This window comes from Salvelinus namaycush, chromosome 36, assembly GCF_016432855.1.
Source record: "Salvelinus namaycush isolate Seneca chromosome 36, SaNama_1.0, whole genome shotgun sequence".
Classification (NCBI taxonomy): Eukaryota; Metazoa; Chordata; class Actinopteri; order Salmoniformes; family Salmonidae; genus Salvelinus; species Salvelinus namaycush.
In genome coordinates, this window is record NC_052342.1 from 13,114,154 (window position 1) to 13,135,827 (window position 21,674).

Here is a 21,674-nt window from a genome sequence, read left to right on the forward strand (position 1 = left end):
TCTCTCTCTCTCTCTCTCTCTCTCTCTCTCTCTCTCTCTCTCTCTCTCTCTCTCTCTCTCGTGTCTGTGGCATCTATGCGTTGGGAGGTCTGTCTGCAGCATAGCTGCAGGGCTTGAGGCGTTTTACGCAGTGCGGCTAGATTGTTCGAATGGTAATGAAATAATTTCCACCATCTCTCCCACAAGCGGTTGCCATGATTAACATGACATGTTTTAGTACCCCCCGTTAGCGCCATATCGACCCCATTAATCAAGCCACGATTTCCTTGTCCGGATCGGGCCACATGATGAACTGCTCATTGGTTCAATGTGTTGGAGAGAGAACCACCCTGCGAGGGTGTATGGTAGCGAGAATTATTATGGCTAATAAAGAATATGTGCTTTTTAATAATTAAGAGCATGCTGGTTTGTCATGATTGCATTCGTAGCTTCACAAAGACATGAGTTCTACCTGGTAGAACATTCAAATGAGGTATTATATTCAATATATTTGCTCAAAAGCAAAGTAATGCATAGAGTGCATGTTTAACAGACCTGAAACTCATTACCTTAAAAAACTTGAAATTAATATAGAAATCACTCAATACATGTTTTTTTTTAAACTTCAAATTAACATAGAAATCCCTCAATCGATTTGTCTCCAGTTTTTAAAATACTGACATAATAATAATCCAATATCCTTATAGTTTTGTTCTTATAACGCCACACATGAGACTTGTTATTCTATGCGTTTGCCATTTACTCCGTTTTTTTCTTATTCATGCGACTTATTTGAATACAGTGCAAATTATCCAACATGCCAATTTACACATCAACACAAATGTGAGGTGTGATATTTACATCTGTGGTCCCTGGGTGGGTTAAAACAGATTGTTTTATATAATACAATATGATGTTATATTATATAACATCATCAATACAATGCACCCTTTAAATAATACATGATTATACATTACGTTCTTCCCTGCTGTTTCCAATTTAATATTATATTATTTGAATATTTGATTGGCAAGTGGAGTCATTAGAAAAATAGGGACCTCCAATCATGTCCACAAAACAGAAAACAAACATGCTAACAACAGATCCACGTCAAACTGCTTAAACTTTTTAGTCGGCAGAGAGACGGGTGTCCTTAGACAGGCTATTATGCTAGTCACATGATTTATAGTTTTCTAAATATAATCCTAAGAGTTAGAGAGAGAGCTTGACAAACCTGAAGAATTCAATTTTATGTCAAACTGAAATAACCTGGAGAGGAGGAAATCCAACAAGGCTTCAGCTAATACTGACACTCCTGTCAGCTGGCTCAGTGAAGGATAGCCACAGCCAGACAATTAAATAGCTATCCATTTCTTCTAATGGTCACATTTGGTGGAGAAATGACAAATTAGGGCTCAATACGGCTTCACTTAAATGGCTGCATGCTTGCGTTTCAGTCTCTTTCGTCGGAACTCCCGGCCAAACTTAACAAATTACCCAGAACACAGCCGCAGTGAATTAATTATTGTTACATACCGGATGACAGGGACCTCTGATTAGAACTTCTACCTTGAAGAGAAATAAAAGTATAGATATATGAAATGGACTGGTTGTTCTCTAGATGGGGTTTCACTGTATAGTAGTGTTTCTCAATTAATTCCTGAAAGACCACAAAGGGGTGCACGTTTTTGTACTAACCCAGCACTAAAACACCTGATTCCTCTCATCAGGGGATTTGGGATATATTTATTTGTTGAATTAGGGGATGTTAGTACTGGGCTAGGGTAAAACTGTGCCCACCTTGTGTGTGCCTCAGGAATGAATTGAGAAACCCTGGTAAAACGCAAAGGGTAGGCCTACATCGCTGTGATAATGGTCAGTAAAGCACAGTTGTTGAATGTGTATTATTGACTGCAGAAGCTTTATGAAACATCCACATTAGGGCCGCTGAGGTTATCCTGACCATGTGACCCCCATGTGGTGCCTAGACTAATTCCTGGTTGGATCATTATATACAGTGCCTTCAGAATTAAAAAAATAATAATTTTACAGCCTAAATTTAAAATTGATTCAATTGAGATTTTGTGTCACTGGCATCCACACAATACGGCATAATGTCAAAGTGGAATTATGTTTTTAGAAATGTTTATAAATTAATGAAAATTAAAAGCTGAAATGTCTTCAGTCAATAAGTATTCAACCACTTTGTTATGGCAAGCCTAAATAAGTTCAGGAGTAAAAATGTGCTTCACAAGTCACATAATAAGTTCCATGTACTCAGCTGAGCAGTGAATTTCAAACACAGATTCAACCACAAAGACCAGGGAGGTTTTCAAATGCCTCGCGAAGAAGGGCACCTATTGGTAGATGGGTAAAAAAAGAAGACATTGAATATCCCTTTGAGCATGGTGAAGTTTAATTACATTTTGGATGGTGTATCAATACACCCAGTCACTACAAAGATACAGCCGTCCTTTCTAACTCAGTTTCTGGAGAGGAAGGAAACTGCTCAGGGATTTCACCATGAAGCCAATGGTGACTTCTTTAAAACATTTAGAGTTTAATGGCTGTGATAGGAGAAAACTGAGGATGGATCAACAACATTGACCTTACTCCACAATACTAACCTAAATGACAGGGTAAAAAGAAGGAAGCCTGTATATAATAGCCTACCTGGTTAAATAAAGATATTCCAAAACATGCATCCTGTTTGTAATAAGGCACAACAGTAAATCTGCAAAAAATGTGGAAAATAAATTAACTTCATGTCCTGAATACAAAGCGTTATGTTTGGGTTAAATCCAACACATCACTGAGTACCGCTCTTCATATTTTCAATCATGGTGGTGGCTGCATCATGTTATGGGTATTCTTGTCATTAGCAAGGACTAGGGAGTTTTTTTTAGGAACGAAAATAAATTGAATAGATCTAAGCACAGGCAAAATCCTACAGGAGAACCTGGTTCAGTCTGCTTTCCAAAAGACACTGGGAGACAAATTCACCATTCAGCTGGACAATAACCTAAAACAGGCCAAATATACATTGGAGTTGCTTACCACGACGACATTACATTTTCCTGAGTGGCTTAGTCGCAGTTTTGACTTAATATCACTTAAAAATCTAAGGCAATGATCAACAACCAACTTGACAGAGTTGAAGCATTATAAAAAGAATAATGTGCAAATTTTGTACAATCCAAGTGTGCAAAGCTATTAAAAACTTACCCAGCAAGACTCACAGCTGTAATTCCAAGGTATTGACTCTGTGGGGTGAATACTTCTGTAAATTATATATTTCTGTATTTCATTTTCAATAAATTGGCTAACATTTTTAAAATTCAATTTTCACTGTCATTATTGGGGATTGTGTGTAGATGACTGAGAAAAAAATATCAATTTAATCCATTTTGAATTCAGGCTGTAATAACAAAATGTTGATTAAGTCAACTGTTATGAATACTTTTGTAGGCTCTGTATATGTGAGAATAGATCGAATATATTCTAGGTTGGAAATGTATTGTTTTGAGAGCAATCAAAACGGAAAAGAAAAACACATTTACAGGCATGGCATGAATAAATACTTAAGTGCACAGAGAAGGGCACGCAATTAACCTTAAGCATTCAAACAAATGCATTTCAATATATATCTTGTCCTTGGGAGAAAATAATGGAAAATGGAATGGAAAAACAAGGACTTACCTGGGCCTTTGTTATGTTCAAAATGGATGCCAAATCTTAGGGTACATGCTTAGTAGACTTTTGAAATGCAATCATTTTGTTTAATTCTCAATACAAAGTTACACAACAATAGTAACCACTTGTTTTAATCATGTCTTGGCCTAGTTGAATCTATCAGATATTGTGCCGCGTACATGTGCTCCTGGATTTATCAGAAACCAAATACTGAGAATCAAATGGGTTTCGAACGTCAAAAAACATTCAGCTTTAGTTGAACGTTTCCAGATACACAGATTCTGCACAGATTGTCAGATGCCTACAATACCTGGAGTCAAATGATAGTGTACCATGAAAACTAAGAATAGTTCCAACTCAAATGGCACAAGAAAGAGGGATTTTGACACCCACTATCTCAGCTTTTTCTGAAACGGTTTCTGTATTTAGAAACAGCTAAGATTAGCATTCCTGAAACATAATTTTGTTGAAAGATAATTTGAACTCCTAGAAATTAACGATTGCACCCAATTTGGCAATTTACAGGATTCATGTAATATTCAATAAATATCCAATTTGGACAAAATCTCTTAACAATGATCCAAATAAATGGTCAGAAGCCACCCACAGACCCTCCAAATCCCACCCCAAGCCCACCCCGAAGGCCAGTATACTGTATCAGTTCTCTATGTTTGACAAGTAGCATGAAGCTTGGAGTATTGTTTAAACCAGGGTTCCCAAACTCAGTCCTCGGGACCCCAAGGGGGGCACGTTTTGATATTTGATTCAAGTAATCAACTTATCATCAAGCTTTGATGAACTTGAATCATCTGTGGAGTGTTAGAGCCAAAACCAAAACGTGCACCCCTTTGGTCCCCTAGGACCGCGTTTGGGAAATGCTGGTTTAAACGGACTATGTAATGTAATCTCAGTGAATTGGGGTGATGTTTTTTCCCCTGTTCAAATAAATTAGCCATTGAAGTATTATGCATTTTTCCACATAAATTAGTGTGATGGTTTCTCCAACAATTTTATACATTTTGTTGGTCTCTTGTTTTTCTTAAATGCATCACAACATTTTCTTTGCAACTTTAGTTAGAAAACCAAACTCTTTTGCTCACGATGAAAATATATTGTGTTGTCAAGCCAGTCCTCCATAAAAGCAATTCAGTTTGTCATTTCTTAGCAACCTAATGCGCCATTCCAACTCTGCTTGAATAGTCCCACAAATGTCAGCTCTCTGAGAGGGCTATCCCTATGGTGCAATTCCTGCAGTGTCAGTTTGTTAAAAATGTATGTAACGTACTGTATTCTTAATGTCATAAAGGAATTCAATTACATTCAAACAATTTTGTTTATCCTCTTGGGGTAAGTAGCAGTGCTTCAGACATTCAACAAACAGACACAAAGATAATACATAGACAAGAACATAAGAGACAGTGTGCAACAAATAGGATAGAGAAAACGTGCAAAAGGCAGGCAGGATAAGTTTGTTGGACAGCAAAATTGCTTACACACAAATACTTATTTGTCACAGAATGTCCTTTACAGAAGATGGACATAGTGGCTCTTATTCCCGGGGGCCCAGATTGTCTTTTCTTAATCTGAAACACAGCCTTTCAGGCCACCATATATTTACCCCTCAGTATTCCTCTCATGAACTGCTTCATCCATCGCAAAGCCATCGTGTGGTTCATTGTACTGAAAATAACCATGGGCAAAATGAGTTTGACAGTGGCCCATGGCACAAGCAATAGCGGGTGACATATCCAATATCGGAAGAGTGGCAGGGCTAAATATTTTTGTAAGGCCAGCGGCTTTACTGTGAAGCGAGGTAGATGAAGGGTTCATTTGAGGCAGGATTTGAACACAGCAATTTTTGGAGCCAGACTTATAGGAAATACAGTAGTTTTTGTAAGTACATATAGCAGTGCATCTTAGAGATGAAGGACCAGTATTTTTTATTTTGTTAACATTTAATTAGGCATGTCAATTAAGAACATTCATATTTACAATGACGGCCTACCAGAGCTCTATTTCCAGCTTGCGTTAAGGCGGCGCTAGTGTCAAATACACGTTTGCAATTTCTTCATGCAAAAACAAAATAAATCACCTGTCTTATATCAGCTTGCTAGCGCTCAGATGGGCGGGGTGGAAATATTTCAGATGTGTCGTTAAAAATATGATTCAAACTGCAAATTTCAGGCAGCACTGAAGGGATATTTAAGAACAACCAAAAGCTGGTTTTAGTGGAACTGCCCATCTGCACATGGAACAAGATGTGCTTTTGGTGCCTGTATAGTTCCTATTTAGAAACATAAAACACTGTTTTTTTCCCCCATTTGGTTTTATTTGATTAAAAACCAAACATCCCTTCCTCTCAATGAAGGCTGTTGTAACGGATGTCCTCCTCCTCTTCATCCGAAGAGGAGGAGCAAGGATTCTACCAAAATGCAGCGTTGGAATAGGACATAATGAATTTATTTAACAAGACAAAAAACGAACTAACTTGAATAACTAACAAAATAACAAAACGGAGTAGACAGACCTGGACATGCGAACTTACATAAAACGAAGAACTCACGAACAGGAAAATGACTACACAAAAGAACGAACGTACAAACAAACCGAGACAGTCCCGTGTGGCGCGACAAACACAGACACAGGAGACAACCACCCACAACAATCAATGTGAAAACACCTACCTTAATATGGCTCTCAATCAGAGGAAATGAAAACCACCTGCCTCTAATTGAGAACCATATCAGGTCACCCTTTAACAAACATAGAAACACATAACATAGACTACCCACCCAAACTCACGCCCTGACCGTCAAACACATACAAAATAACAGAAAACCGGTCAGGAACGTGACAGCTGTTTTATTTTTGTCCTGCTCCAATGTAATCAAGTAGGCTAGTCAAAACCCTTGATAAAGTATTTGGCTTGTTAGACCGCTTGGAAATAAATCTTGATCACCAAAGCTTTATTAAAAGATCAAGTTTGAGAGGAACAAAACAGTGAGCTGACATTCCCTTTTTATCTATGTATTGTAGGCAGGCCTACCTTATTTTATCCATGCTTTGGACATGCATAAAACCCCCTCCATGATGTAGGCTACAATTATCCATACCCATCATGAAAGAGATGAGAACCTTGGTATTTAGAAGTTATTTTGCTGTGACAAATGTTTGTTTTCTGTTTCCTACCTACGCTAGGACTACTATAACAAAGGCCCCAGCTAGCAATGAGGAATCGGCCCAGAAGCGGCCCTCTTCCGGGGGCCGGAACTGATTGAATCGGCCCGGGAATCGGGTGCTGGACTTGGCCCAGAATCAAAATGAATGACTGCCCAGAATCGGCCCAAGTACATCGGGCCATTTCCGTCTACCGGAATTCAGACGACTTTGCCTGCATCTTACCAGAATCCCCCCAGAAGCGGCCCGATGCAAATTTTAATAAATGTATACAAAATTACCCGATTTAGTCATTTTAAATATTACTATTATACAATTTATACCCATCCACAAAAATGTATTTTGTGTCGGAGGAAACACCATACATCTGGTGACCGTGTCAGCGCCTGGCCTGCCACAGGAGTCGCTACAGTGCGATGGGAGAAGGACATCCCGGCCGGCCTAACCCTCCCCTAACTTGGACGACGCTGGGCCAATTGTCCGTCTGTGGTAAATTCAACTGATGGGATATGATTTGAAAAGGCATACACCTGTCTATATAAGGTCCCACAGTTGACAGTGCATGTCAGAGCAAAAACCAAGCCATGAGGTTGAAGGAATTGTTCGTAAGAGCTCCGAGACAGGATTGTGTTGAGGCACAGATCTGGGGAAGGGTACCATTGAAGAACCCCAAGAAGACAGTGGCCTTAATCATTCTTAAATGGAAGAAGTTTGTAACCGCCAAGACTCTTCCTAGAGCTGGCCGCCAGGCCAAACTGAGCAATCGGGGGAGAAGGACCTTGATCAGGGAGGTGACCAAGAACCGATGGTCACTCTGACAGAGCTCTAGAGTTCCTCTGTTGAGATGGGAGAACCTTCCAGAAAGACTCCACCAATCAGGCCTTAATGATAGAGTGGCAGACGAAAGCCACTCTAAAGTAAGAGAGAGCACGCTTGGAGATTGCCAAAAGGCACTTAAAGATTCTCTGGTCTGAAGGCCAAGGGTCACGTATGGAGGAAACCAGGCACCGCTCATCACCTGGCCAATACCATCCCTACGGTGTAGCATGGTGGTGGTAGCATCATGCTGTGGGGATGTTTTTCAGCGGCAGGAACTGGGATTCAGGATCGAGGGAAATATTAACGGAGCAAAGTACAGAGAGTTAAGGACCTCACACTGAGGAAAAGGTTCACCTTCCAACAAGATATCGACCCTAAGCACACAACCAAGACAACGCAGGAGTGGCTTTGCGACAAATCTCTGATTGACAGACTTAAACCTGATCGAAAATCTCTGGAGAGACCTGAAAATAGCTGTGCTGCGACACTTCCCATCCAATCTGACAGAGCTTGAGAGGATCTGTGGAGAAGAATGGGAGAAACTCCCCAAATACAGGTGTGCCAAGCTTTTAGCGTCATACCCAAGAAGACTCAAGACTGTAATCACTGCCAAAAGTACTTCAACGAAGTACTGAGTAAAGGGTTTGAATACTTATGTAAATGTAATATTACATTTTTTTATACATTTGCAAAAATATCTAAAACCTGTTTTGCGTTGTCATTCTGGAGTTTTGTGTGTAGATTGATGAAGGAAAAAAGCTATTTAATACATTTTAGAATAAGGCTGTAACGTAAAACAAAATGTGGAAAAAGTGAAGGGGTCTGAGTACTTTCCGAATGCACTGTATATACAGTTGAAGTCGGAAGTTTGGATTTTCCCATGGTGTCAAGCAAAGAGGCACTGAGTTTGAAGGTAGGCCTTGAAATACATCCACAGGTACACCTCCAATTGACTCAAATTATGTCAATTAGCCTATCAGAAGCTTCTAAAGCCATGACATCATTTTCTGGAATTTTCCAAGCTGTTTAAAGGCATAGTCAACTTAGTGTATGTAAACATCTGACCCACTGAATTGTGATACAGTGAATTATAAGTGAAATTATCTGTTTGTAAACAATTGTTGGAAAAATTACTTGTCATGCACAAAGTAGATGTCCTAACCGACTTGCCAAAACTATAGTTTGTTAACAAGAAGTTTGTGGAGTGGTTGAGAAACACATTTTAATGACTCCAACCTAAGTGTATGTAAACTCCAGACTTCAACTGTTGGTAACACAGTTGATGTTTTATGCTCGACCCACTCAATATTCCATCAAAAAAACAACAGAAAATGGCCCAAAAGATTAGAACCAGTCCCTTGCTTTACACTATGATTTGACTATTAAATGTTCAATGTTTCTATTGGAGAGAAAAAATGTAAAAAAGTATAGTTTCACCATAATAAAGTGAGAGTTCAGCTCACGTAAGATTGTTGGCATTAAAATGAGAGACAGACATGCATGAATCAATTGTCACATGAAACCAATAATAATCTTCAGAAATGACTTACTTTGCCAAAGCAACAAAATAACTAGGGCTTTACAATGATGGAAAAACTTGGATACATTTTTGGATTAAGTGGGTTGAAATCTTCCTGGAAATGATACAGGGTTGGCAGAGGTGCTGAATTGCAGAATTTGGGCACTTTAGAAAGCCTTTATTCATATAAAAAATCTGATGTGAAGTGCCCAGAGTAAACTGCCTGCTCCTCAGTCCCAGTTGCTAATATATGCATATTATTATTAGTATTGGATAGAAAAGACTCGGAAGTTTCTAAAACTGTTTAAATTATGTCTGTGAGTATAACAGAACTCATATGGCAGGCAAAAACCTGAGAAAAAAATCCAACCCGGAAGTGGGAAATCTGAGGTTTGTAGGTTTTCAACTCATTACCTATCGAATACACAGTGGGATATGGGTCAGTTTGCACTTCCTACGGCTTCCACTAGATGTCAACAGTCTGTAGAACCTTGCCTGATGCTTCTACTGTGAAGTGGGGCCGAAGGAGACGGGAATTAGTAAGGTCTACCATGACCTGACCATGCTCTGACAATGCGCATTCACATGAGAGGGAGCTCTGTTCCATCGCACTTCTGATGACAATGGAATTCTCCGGTTGGAACTTTATTCAAGATTTATGTTAAAAACATCCTAAAGATTGATTCAATACATCGTTTGACTTGTTTCTACTGACTGTTACGGAAGTTTTTGACATTTCGTCTGCTTTTAGTGAACGCGCTTCCTGACTTTGGATTTGTTTACCAAACACGCTAACAAAAATAGCTATTTGGACATAAATGATGAACATTACCGAACAAAACAAACATTTCTTGTGGGAGTCCTGGGAGTGCATTCCGACGAAGATCAGCAAAGGTAAGTTAAGATTTATAATGCTATTTATAACTTTTGTTGACTCCACAATTTGGCGGGTAACTGTATGGCTTCCTTTTGTGGCTGAACGCTGTTCTCAGATTATTGAATATTGTGCTTTTGCCGTAAAGCTTTTTTGAAATCTGACAGCGGTTGCATTAAGAACACATGTATCTTTAATTCTATGTAAAACATGTATCTTTCATCAAAGTTTATGATGAGTATTTCTGTTATTTGATGTGGCTCTGCAATTTCTTCTGATATTTTGGAGGCATTTCTGAACATGGCGCCAATGTAAACTGAGGTTTTTGGATATAAATATGAACTTTATTGAACAAAACATATATATATTGTGTAACATGAAGTTCTATGAGTGTCATCTGATGAAGATCATCAAAGGTTAGTGATTAATTTTATCTCTATTTCTGCTTTTTGTGACTCCTGTCTTTGGCTGGAAAAATGGCTGTGTTTTTCTGTGATTTTGCGGTGACCTAACATATTCGTTTGTGGTGCTTTCACTGTAAAGCCTTTTTGAAATCGGACACTGTGGTGGGATTAACAAGAAGTGTATCTTTAAAATGGTGTGAAATACTTGTATGCTTGAGGAATTTTAATTATGAGATTTCTGTTGTTTGAATTTGGCGCCCTGCACTTTCACTGGCTGTTGTCATATCGATCCCGTTAACGGGATTGCAGCCCTAAGAAGTTTTAAGGGAACTTATTTTAATATAACAGGCTTTTAAAATGTAATATTGATGCACAATATCTACTTAAAATATCAAAGGGATGCAAAAGGCCCTCTTTTCATGGAGCGACCCAATACAAGATATCATAAAATGTGTAATTCATGCACAAGACCTTGCCAGTGGCAGGGAGTCCACCCTGATACTTGACCGATTTTAGCTTGTAAGTCACTTTGATATACGGATGTGACACATTCTAACAAAAGTCTGGTAGGCCTGAAAGCATATCCCACCACTTTATTCATGAGGCTTCTTCATGCATACCTAACCTTTTCTACATCTCTCTGTCTGATCGTGACAGTGTACCGATACTGCTCAGACTGCAGACCTGAGGCTTTGTGGCTAAAGCAGAGCTTGGATTCTCTGGTATGGGAAGATATCGCACTGTCGTTACTCACTGTGAGATCCTCCTGTGTATAATACAGCACACACAGAGACACTATGAATCAAGGATTCTATTTAACCTCCTTTAAGACAAAGTAACTAGACAGGAGACAGACAGCTTGGCTCAAATAGTACTTTTGTGAATGTGGTAGACATGTTAGCCGACTTGGTACCTTATTGTTAGACATTCATGCTAATCAATTATTTAAATGTATGAGATAATGTGCTTTAGAGTAAGTTTTTTTTTGTCCTTGATCTTGTGGTGTTAAGAATAGTTGTTGTAAATGGGTGTATGCACATCCCCAGGACACAAGGCAAACAGATCCTGGCCAACAACTCAATACTTACAACCTATTCACTGTGTATTCACAATGTTCTGTTGGTGTTATTCATATTTTATGTAACTCTCAGATGTGCAGTGTGTGTGTGTCTATCTCTGTGAGTGTGTGTTGGTATGCTCTGAACATGGTTCTACTGGGTCCTGGCTTTCAGCCATTACACAGTAGCATAGGTCGACTACCTGCTGGGTAAAACGGGTCAGAGAGTGTGTCATGCTAGAGGAAATAGCCTGGGCAAATCGGTAGACTGTTTTTGAAATGTCAATCACACTTTAAATCTGGAGCAATTTGGATCAGGCTGTGTCGTCTCTACAGAGATGTCTGAGTGAAAAGCTAAACTTTTGAAAAGGGCCTCTCTTCATCCCTCACAAAAGTACTGGTGCTAACTCAGTTGTGTGTTTGTGTTTTCTCTCTGGCTGAAGAAAGACAGTGTTGGATCTCCGGGGTGACGATCTCCATGGCTTGTGGCCTGACGTCATCAGGTTGATGGGAATGAGCATGAGCAGCCCAGTCCAGCGTCCCCACAATGTTATGCTCAGAAAGTAACATGGACCAGGACTTAAGACAAGTCCCCCTGGAGAGAGACCAAGAGAGTTAATACTCAGAATTGGTCGACTGCCCTTGTCTTTTTGGTCTAGTCACTCACTAAATCCTTGTGACACTGAGGCTGTCCTAATATGGACACCGTACTCTCAAAGTACTCTGATTTGGATTGAATTTGGATTGCAAGACTTGAATATTGGACTGTGCTATTGAGCGAGCTTAGAGCCTAAGAAGTGTTCAAGACACTGACTTTATTCACCGTAATATTTTTTCCTTATTACTGTGGTTGTCTTTATTCTTATTTTTTACTGATAACTACCTCTACATAAATATTGTCGTTAGCTGCTTCGAACGTGCATTCATTTACAGACATCCAAAAGCAACTTGTGTGTGTGTGTGGTATTACACAGAAATACTGAGTGAATGTGTGACCTTTCCATTTTCCTAATGAAGTGTCTAAAGATGTTCTTAGAGCAAAGTGTGTACATTCCTCAACTCAGCAGACAAGCAGTTTTGAAAATTCTGTAATAATAGGAGTTAGAAAATTGACATCCAAACATCCAATACATACATTTCATTCAACAATGAATCACCCTGAGCAGTACTGGTACTGTTGAAATAACATAAATGGAGAAGGAAAAAAATGAATGTGTGCCCACTTTAGACATCGCTTGCTGGGGGCCCGCTGATATGAAGATGGAGTAGAGTTTATTCACTGTCAGTCACTTTCAGTCCTCAGCTCAATGGCAAAGAACAAAGCAGAATGCACATCCAGATACGTCAGCTCAATGAATCCAGCAGCAACAGGTGACGAACAGTTCAGCTCTGTGACGCGGGCAGCAGCACTATATTACACTCTGGAAGGACAGTAATGAGCAATGAGCAAGGATGCAACTCTGTGTTTCAGCAGCATGCCTAAAACACGTGCACAGCTCATTTGTATAACCTAGGACCTAGGTGCATAACTATCAGTGGTCAGAGAGTGGGCGGAAGGATACGGACTGTACCTATCAAAGCACCAAGTTAACAAGGGTTACACATGCACAACAGTAAAGCAAGGCATGGATTAATTAGTGTTGCGTTGCTGATTGATGTTATATTAGCCTGCATTCATACTCACCTGAGAGAGCCAGGTAGGTGCTGGAGCTCTCTTGTCAAGATGTGTAAGAGTGGGCTTGGTTAGTGCTTTGATGGGAGGCCACCTGCTGAAATCAAAGTGCTTCTCAGGGTGGTATCGAAGCAACTGCAGGGAGAACATACTAGTACATCTGGTTCTTACGGGTCCTTCCTTACACCTCACTGGTGAATCAATAGCATGCTATTATTCCATACAATCCCTCACTGAGAGATAATAGCACTACACCACCCCACTGCTAAAGCAGTGAGCTCTATCGTATATACTGTTGCTATTGTTCATTATATGGGGAAGAGTGACTTCTGTCCAATACAGGCCAATGTGAAGAGAGAGTGAACTGTAACAGGGGATCAATTTATGGATCCTGCAGTGCAAAGGAGAGATCACTAATACCTGCACCACAAAAGCCCAGGTCTTGTGCAGAGACAGTAGTAGTCTTGCATTCTCACCAAGCCCTAAATACCAACAGGTACAAAGCCTACTCCTCCCCCCATAGAGATTCCAGCCATTACAATTAGCCCGTTCTCCAATAGCTCCTCCCACCAGCCTCCTTTGGTGCGTGTGTGCCTTCACACATTTCTGCATGTGTGTGTGTGCATTGCCTTGAAAGAAGAGAAAGACTATTGCAGATGACAGTAGATCTAATTGCCATGCTGTCACTGAGACATGTATCAAACTGACACGCATTTCTCTTTCTGAAGGACCCCTATCACATGCAGTAGTCTCTTGGGGCCCCTGTAACAAGAGTCTGGTGGTGTGACAATCCTCAGTCGTCTCAACTCACTGTTCTTCTATATCGAAATGTAGTGCTATTTGCAGTGGTGGTGTGTGTTGAGTCAGTCTAGGTCAGAGGTCTTCAACTGGAGGAATGCGGGCCAAATCCGATCCCCAAATTGATTGTATGTGCCGCGCAAAGTTTGTACATGGATACATCATTGCATTCACTTAACCTTTGTTCTTAAGAAGCAAACAGTTGTCAGGAGACATCTCAGCAATTCATCTATTCCTTAACCACTAAGACACCTTCGGTTTAGCTGCCCTCGTTTTACCCAGCGAACGAGTCATAGCAGGTCAGGTGGTCAGACATAGCACTTGTGGTTACGGTTGATTGTTTGACAATGGTTGGGTTGTTCTATTAGAATTCCAGTTCTGTTCTCATAGTGTTGAACATGCATCATTCTTCTGTTGTTTTACAGAAGAGAGAAGAGCTATTTAGGTAACGACGTAATAGCTGTACTTTGTGTAGCCTGTTTATCCAGCGATTTGCTTAAGAACTTGTCCCGATTGGTATTTTTAAATTACTGATGAATGATCTTGAGACTGATTCCCTGACCTGTCAATGTTTTTAATTTGCTGTTTTATGATTTTGTTATACTCTTGTGAATACTATGGTTTTTACTAGATTACTTGTAGTTTTTCATGTTGTTTGTCTGTCATTTTTGTAATGACTTGGTGCTGCATATCTTGGCCAGGACGCTCTTGAAAAAGAGATTTTAAATCTCAATGAGCCCTTCCTGGTTAAATAAAGGTATTTTTTTTTTTAAATAATTTTAAAAAAGTTTATTCAAAATGAAACAACAGAATATCCTTGTTTTCACTTCTCCTTTGCCTCTGTGTGTCCTGTTCAGCCTCAAAACGCCTGCCGCACCGGTAACACTTCTTATGAATAATCTCTTCATAGAGTATAATGCATTATAACACTTTGCTTCATAAGGCCTTATGCTGCCTGCTCATAATGTTTAATGCATGTAGTTATAGCTGTTTCTGAGCAGCTAGTAGGGCATATGTTGTGCTTTATAGTACTTTACGTATAGCTCATAAGGCCTTAAGATTGTGCTTATAATGCATTGCTAAGAGGGTATTCATGGGAAGGGTTACTGTGCACCCTATGGATTTCATTTGGTTTAGCTGACCTTTAACCTTTCCAAGGAACTTATGGTAACAAGTCAGGGGTTAGAGAGTGGTTGTTTTGGAAAAATACAGGGTGTTACATTGGATTTATTGTCATGTTCTTTGACAATAGTCATGTTCCTTAGCTTTGAACATGCATTGTGGTTTTAGGCTTTGCAGAGGAAATGACACGCAAAGCATCTGCTTTGATCTTGCTTCAAGTCCCGAATTTCTCATTTTGGGCACCATCTAATCACCATCTAATAAGCACTCGCCTTGGAAACGTGTGAAGACGTGGGCTAACAATTGATTAAACAATTATTGTAATTGACATTCATCCGCGTCCATTTGTGTCTGAGTTCGCCGAGTGCCAACGTTGAGAACACAGACCCGCCATTAACACGCTGCCATTTCCTTTGATGTGTACCATAAACAAAGGACACAGTACTGTACTCACCAAATTAAATCACTAACTCAACCTGATAGCTTTACTGTACGATAAAGCCATGGGTTGTACTGTATATTGGGAGAATACATATAGTACATGAAATGAAGCCACTTGATGTATTTTCTCATCTAATGCGCTCAAATGTCAGGCCATCAAAGTTGCGTTTGCAAGGAACATTGCTAGATGAACCACATTTTGTTTCATGTTTAATTTTGGGGTGGAATCCATTTCAAGATTCCCTTGTACAGGGTCTGCGATTGCAAACAGAATACTTTGCATTAATTAGGAAAGGGTATAGAGATGTGGAAATACAATTCCTTAAATATTTGATATGATATGGGATAAGAAAGTACAATTATTTTGTTTCGAAACGTCAATCACGACAATCATACCTCTTTTTTCTCTCAAGTCTTCAATGCCAAGTTCACTCCCCTCTTTTATCAGTGTAGGTAGCATAATTAGATATTGAGCCATGGCACTCACAACAAAATAGAAGGGTGAAAATAAGATAAAGAATTGAAAGAGAAAACACCTGAACGACTCGATTTGTGGCGTGTCCTTCACCAACGGAAGAGTGAGATTCCATTATCTGATTCCGTCTCCTAATGTGAACACTAGATATAGATTTGTAATTTCGAAGGTGACATTTTGCTCCTTTAGTCAGCATCCATCTCTCCCAACTCACCTTTGGTGACCCATGATGATGTGTTTCCCGTTGGCCGGTTTCCTCTTGATGGTCCATGGGATTTATTTGGGAGATGTGCTCGTTGATCAGAGTGAGACACCTGGTCTGGTTATTACTCAAGGCTTTCTTTCAGTGAGGCTTAAATATATGGGGCTATTAGTGACAAATTATTACTCCCCTCCTCAGGTGCAGTTTTGTGGCCAGGCAGTGTTGCAATGGTTAGCCATAGTCTACCCCTTTTAGGTTCATAATACCAATGTGTTAAAATGTGTTGGATTGCGTCCATGATTATACAAATAAGCGCTAGCTCAGTATGATGGTTCTAATGTTTTGAGTTGTATTTCCAAAATATATTTCAATAATTGATCTATTAAACACGCGCACACACACACACACACACACACATACACACACACACACATACACGCACACACACACACACACAGCTTCCAAGAGGACGAAGATGTGACAGCAAAAGCACTCACTGATAAAAACATAAACATGTATTATACTTGTAAACACATTATAAATTAATCAATCTCAACCTAAAGTCTGTTGGGTTCCGTCAAGTGTTGATCACAGTTTGATGGGCACCAATCAGAAAACAAGCAGCGGGGTAGTGAATTTGAGGTAATTAGGCAACTCAATTTAAGTGAGTTAGGTTGCATGACAAACAGGGGGTTGTTAAATTATACCTTTAAAACTGCATGGACAATGTGTCATCATTATTCTTTTAAGCAGACCCAGATATGTCTAGCACCATCTCTCTTTGTCGTCTACTATAGGCCTATTAGATTTTACCTGCTGTGAGTATTTGCCAAGAAAATTCAGAACCTTGGACAGTGCCTCCAAGACATTGTGTTAAAACTTCTTGGCAATAGGGGGTGCTGTTAGCACAATTTTTTTTTTTTGTTCCCAAATTAAACTGCCTCGTACTCAATTCTTGCTCGTACAATATGCATATTATTATTACTATTGGATAGAAAACACTCTCTAGTTTCTAAAACCGTTTGAATTATGTCTGTGCGTGAAACAGAACTGGACTTAAGAGCAATTTCCCTATGTGGAGTTGAGAATGCAGATTTTTTTCAACCTGTTCCCAGACCTGTGTATAACTCTCCCTGTCTTCTATTGGTTGAGATGCACTGCATACGCCTTCCCCTGGGTGTCAGCGAATAGAGGGCCTTGAAATGGAGTCTCTACGCAGAGCCGAAAGTCTATAAATTGATTGGAATCGATGTGTCCACCCTTTTGGATCTTCGCGCTGACGCAGAGAGGGTCTTGGCATGTCGTTTTAGAAGCTCTGGTTTTAGCTCCTAGATATATCGGCTCTGTTTTTATTCGATATAGGCTTTAAAGACATCATAATCTTGTTATTTTAAACCGATTTATATCAGTTTATGTCAGTATATTGCGATTTTCGGGTATTTCATTTTCTGACGTTGTAGAAAGTTGGGTATCTCTCTTTCGCATGCCATTGTTTACTGCTAATTGCAACGTGGAAGGGGACGTTCTCCAACCCAGCAACGATTCTTTTGGACAAAGGACACCTATCCCAAGATTCTGATGGGAGGTCATCTAAAAGTAAGAACTATTTATGCTGATAATTCATTGTTCTGTTGAAAAATGTCAAATGCATAAGACGCCATTTCTTGCAGTGTAGCCTTGCGTTATCGCACCCTGTATTGCGCAGTAAGGTTAATTTTAAAAATGTAATTCAGCGATTGCATTAAGAACTAATTTGTCTTTCAATTGCTGTCCAACCTGTATTTTTTTAGTCAAGTTTATGAATAGTTTTCGATAAGAATAGGTGTCTTTCCAAGATGGCGCCGGACAGATTGCTTGAGTATTTGGACACTATTTTCATTGTATAAGCACGATTTGTGCCGCTAAATATACACAGTTTCGAACAATCTCTATATGCATTGTGTAATATGATGTTACAGGACTGTCATCTGAAGAATTCTGAGAAGGTTAGTGAAAAAATTAATATATTTTGGTGGTTTATACGTTATCGCTCTTTTTGCCTTGAATCAATGCTGGGGTGATGTTTGCACATGTGCTAAGCTAATATAACGCTATATTGTGTTTTCGCTGTAAAACACTTAGAAAATCTGAAATATTGGCTGGATTCACACGATCTGTGTCTTTCATCTGCTGTACGCTGTGTATTTTTAAGAAATGTTTTATGATGAGTAATTAGCTAATACACGTTGCTCTCTGTAGTTATTCTAGTCGCTTTGGTGTGAGTTGTGTTGATGGCTGCAATGGTAAACTATGATTTATACCTGAAATATGCAAATGTTTCTAACAAAACATATGCTATACAATAAATATGTTATCAGACTGTCATCTGATGAAGTTTTTTCTTGGTTAGTGGCTATTTATATCTTTATCGAATTTGTGATAGCTACTGATGGAGTAAAAAACTGTTGGAGTAAAAAAAGTGGTGTCTTTTGCTAACGTGGTTAGCTAATAGATTTACATATTGTGTCTTCCCTGTAAAACATTTTAAAAATCAGAAATGATGTCTGGATTCACAAGATGTGTATCTTTCATCTGGTGTCTTGGACTTGAGATTTAATGATATTTAGATGCTAGTATTTACTTGTGACGCTATGCTAGGCTATGCTAGTAGCTTTTCTACTGATGGGGGTGCTCCCGGATCCGGGTTTGGGAGGTGTTAGAGGTTATTAAGAGCATGAACAGAAAGTACATTGAGCTGCTGTGTAGGCCAGTTGGTGTACAGTATTTGCACAAGGGCATATGATGTACTGGTCATTTGTTAAACATACGGTGTCCATATAAGGACGTACTTGGTCTCTGCAGGGGATGGTGGCTGTCCTAATATGGACACCCTAAACACAGGGTCGATGTTTGCATTCAAATGGTACTAAGGTTGATGGACAGGTAGACGATCTGCTTTTCAAAAATAATGATAAGGACTTGTTGGTTTTGTGTCATGACAGTTCTTGGCATTGTATTGTAACCGTCACAAGCATAGTCAATTGCATAAATAGTATGATGTATGATTACAATGACATGTAGTCTGACAGGTTATTTTATGTTCCTCTGTTAGATGAATTGCTTGTGTAATCTCTGAGTTCACAAATACACGGTGTCGTATGTATCAATCATCTCACAGTAGGGGTGCTGGTCAAGGATCAGGTCCTCATGGAATCCTTTTCATTGTGATCTAAAAGCCCAAATGAATCCTCAGCACTCCTAATCAGAGACACTTGATACATACGGCCCCTGATCTGTCTGTTCTGTAGTCAAATATTTTATATTTGAGATTTTTCAAGGTAGCCACCCTTTGCCTTGACGAAAGCTTTGCACACTTCGTATTCTCTCAACCAACTTCACTTGGAATGCTTTTCCAACAGTCTTGAAGGAGTTCCCACATATGCTGAGCACTTGTTGGCTTCTTTTCCTTCACTCTGCGTTCCAACTCATCCCAAACCATTTCAATTGGTATGAGGTCGGGTAATTGTGGGGCCAGGTCATCTGATGCAGCACTCCAACACTCTACTTCTTGATCAAATAGCACTTACACAGCCTGGAGATGTGTTGGGTCATTGTCCTGTTTAAAAACAAATGATAGTCCCACTAAGTGCAAACCAGATCAAATCAAATTTTATTAGTCACTTGCGCCGAATACAACAGGTGTAGACCTTACAGTGTAAAGCTTACTTACAAATAATACAGATAAGAATAAGAGAAAAGTAACAAGTAATTAAAGAGCAGCAGTAAAAAAATAAATACAGTTGAACTCGGAAGTTTACATACACCTTAGCCAAATATATTTAAACTCAGTTTTTCACATTCCCTGACATTTAAGGAAATGTGACATTTTAAGAATGTGAAATGTCAGAATAATAGTAGAGTGATTTATTTCAGCTTTTATTTCTTTCATCACATTCGAAGTGGGTCAGAAGTTTATATACACTCAATTAGTATTTGGTAGCACTGCCTTTAAATTGTTAAACTTGGGTCAAATGTTTCGGGTAGAATTCCACAAGCTTTCCACAATAAGTTGGGTGAATATCGGCCCATTCCTCCTGACAGAGCTGGTGTAACTGAGTCAGGTTTGTAGGCCTCCTTGCTCGCTCACGCCTTTTCAGTTCTGCCCACAAATGTTCTATAGGATTGAGGTCAGGGCTTTGTGATGGCCACTCCAAAACCTTGACTTTGTTTCCCTTAAGCCATTTTGCCACAACTTTGGAAGTGTGCTTGGGGTCATTGTCCATTTGGAAGACAAATTTGCGACCAAGCTTGAACTTCCTGACTGATGTCTTGAGATGTTGCATCAGTATATCCACATAATTTTCCTGCCTCATGATGCCATCTATTTTGTGAAGTGCACCAGTCCATCCTGCAGCAAAGCACCCCCACAACATGATGCTGCCACCCCCGTGGTGTTCTTCGGCTTGCAAGCCTCCCTCTTTTTCCTCCAAACATGACGATGGTCATTATGGCCAAACAGTTCTATTTTTGTTTCATCAGACCAGAGGACATTTCTCCAAAAAGTACGATCTTTGTCCCCATGTGCAGTTGCAAACCGTAGTCTGGCTTTTTTATGGCGGTTTTGGAGCAGTGGTTTCTTCCTTGCTGAGCGGCCTTTTAGGTTATGTCGATATAGGACTTGTTTTACTGTGGATATTGTCACGGCTGTTAAAGCTGCAAGGTGAGCGTACATTTTCTTTTATTAAACAAAATGACGCAGAACAAAACAATAAACACTACAAAAACAAACTGTGAAGCTTAAGGCTATGTGCCATCAAACAAAGTTAACTTCCCACAAAGACAGGTGGAAAAAAGGGCTACCTAAGTATGGGTCTCAATCAGAGACAACAATAGACAGCTGCCTCTGATTGAGAACCACACCCGGCCAAACACAAAGAAATAGAAAACATAGAAATAAAGAAACTAGAATGCCCACCCTAGTCACACCCTGGCCTAACCAAAATAGAGAATAAAAGCCTCTCTATGGCCAGGGCATGACAGATATAGATACTTTTGTACCTGTTTCCTCCAGCATCTTCACAAGGTCCTTTGCTGTTGTTCTGGGACTGATTTGCACTTTTCGCACCAAAGTACGTTCATCTCTAGGAGACAGAACGCGTCTCCTTCCTGAGCGGTATGACGGCTGCGTGGTCCCATGGTGCTTATAATGGCATACTATTGTTTGTACAGATGAACGTGGCACCTTCAGGCGTTTGGAAATTGCTCCCAAGGATGAACCAGACTGTAGTATGTACATGTAGGTAGAGTTAATTAAAGTGACTATGCACAGATGACAACAGAGAGAGGCAGGGCAGTGATGTGGGGGGGGGGGGGCATTCTATATACAATTGACGCGATGTTGAGGAGTCTTATGGCTTAGGGGTAGAAGCTGTTTAGAAGCCTTTTGGACCTAGACTTGGAGCT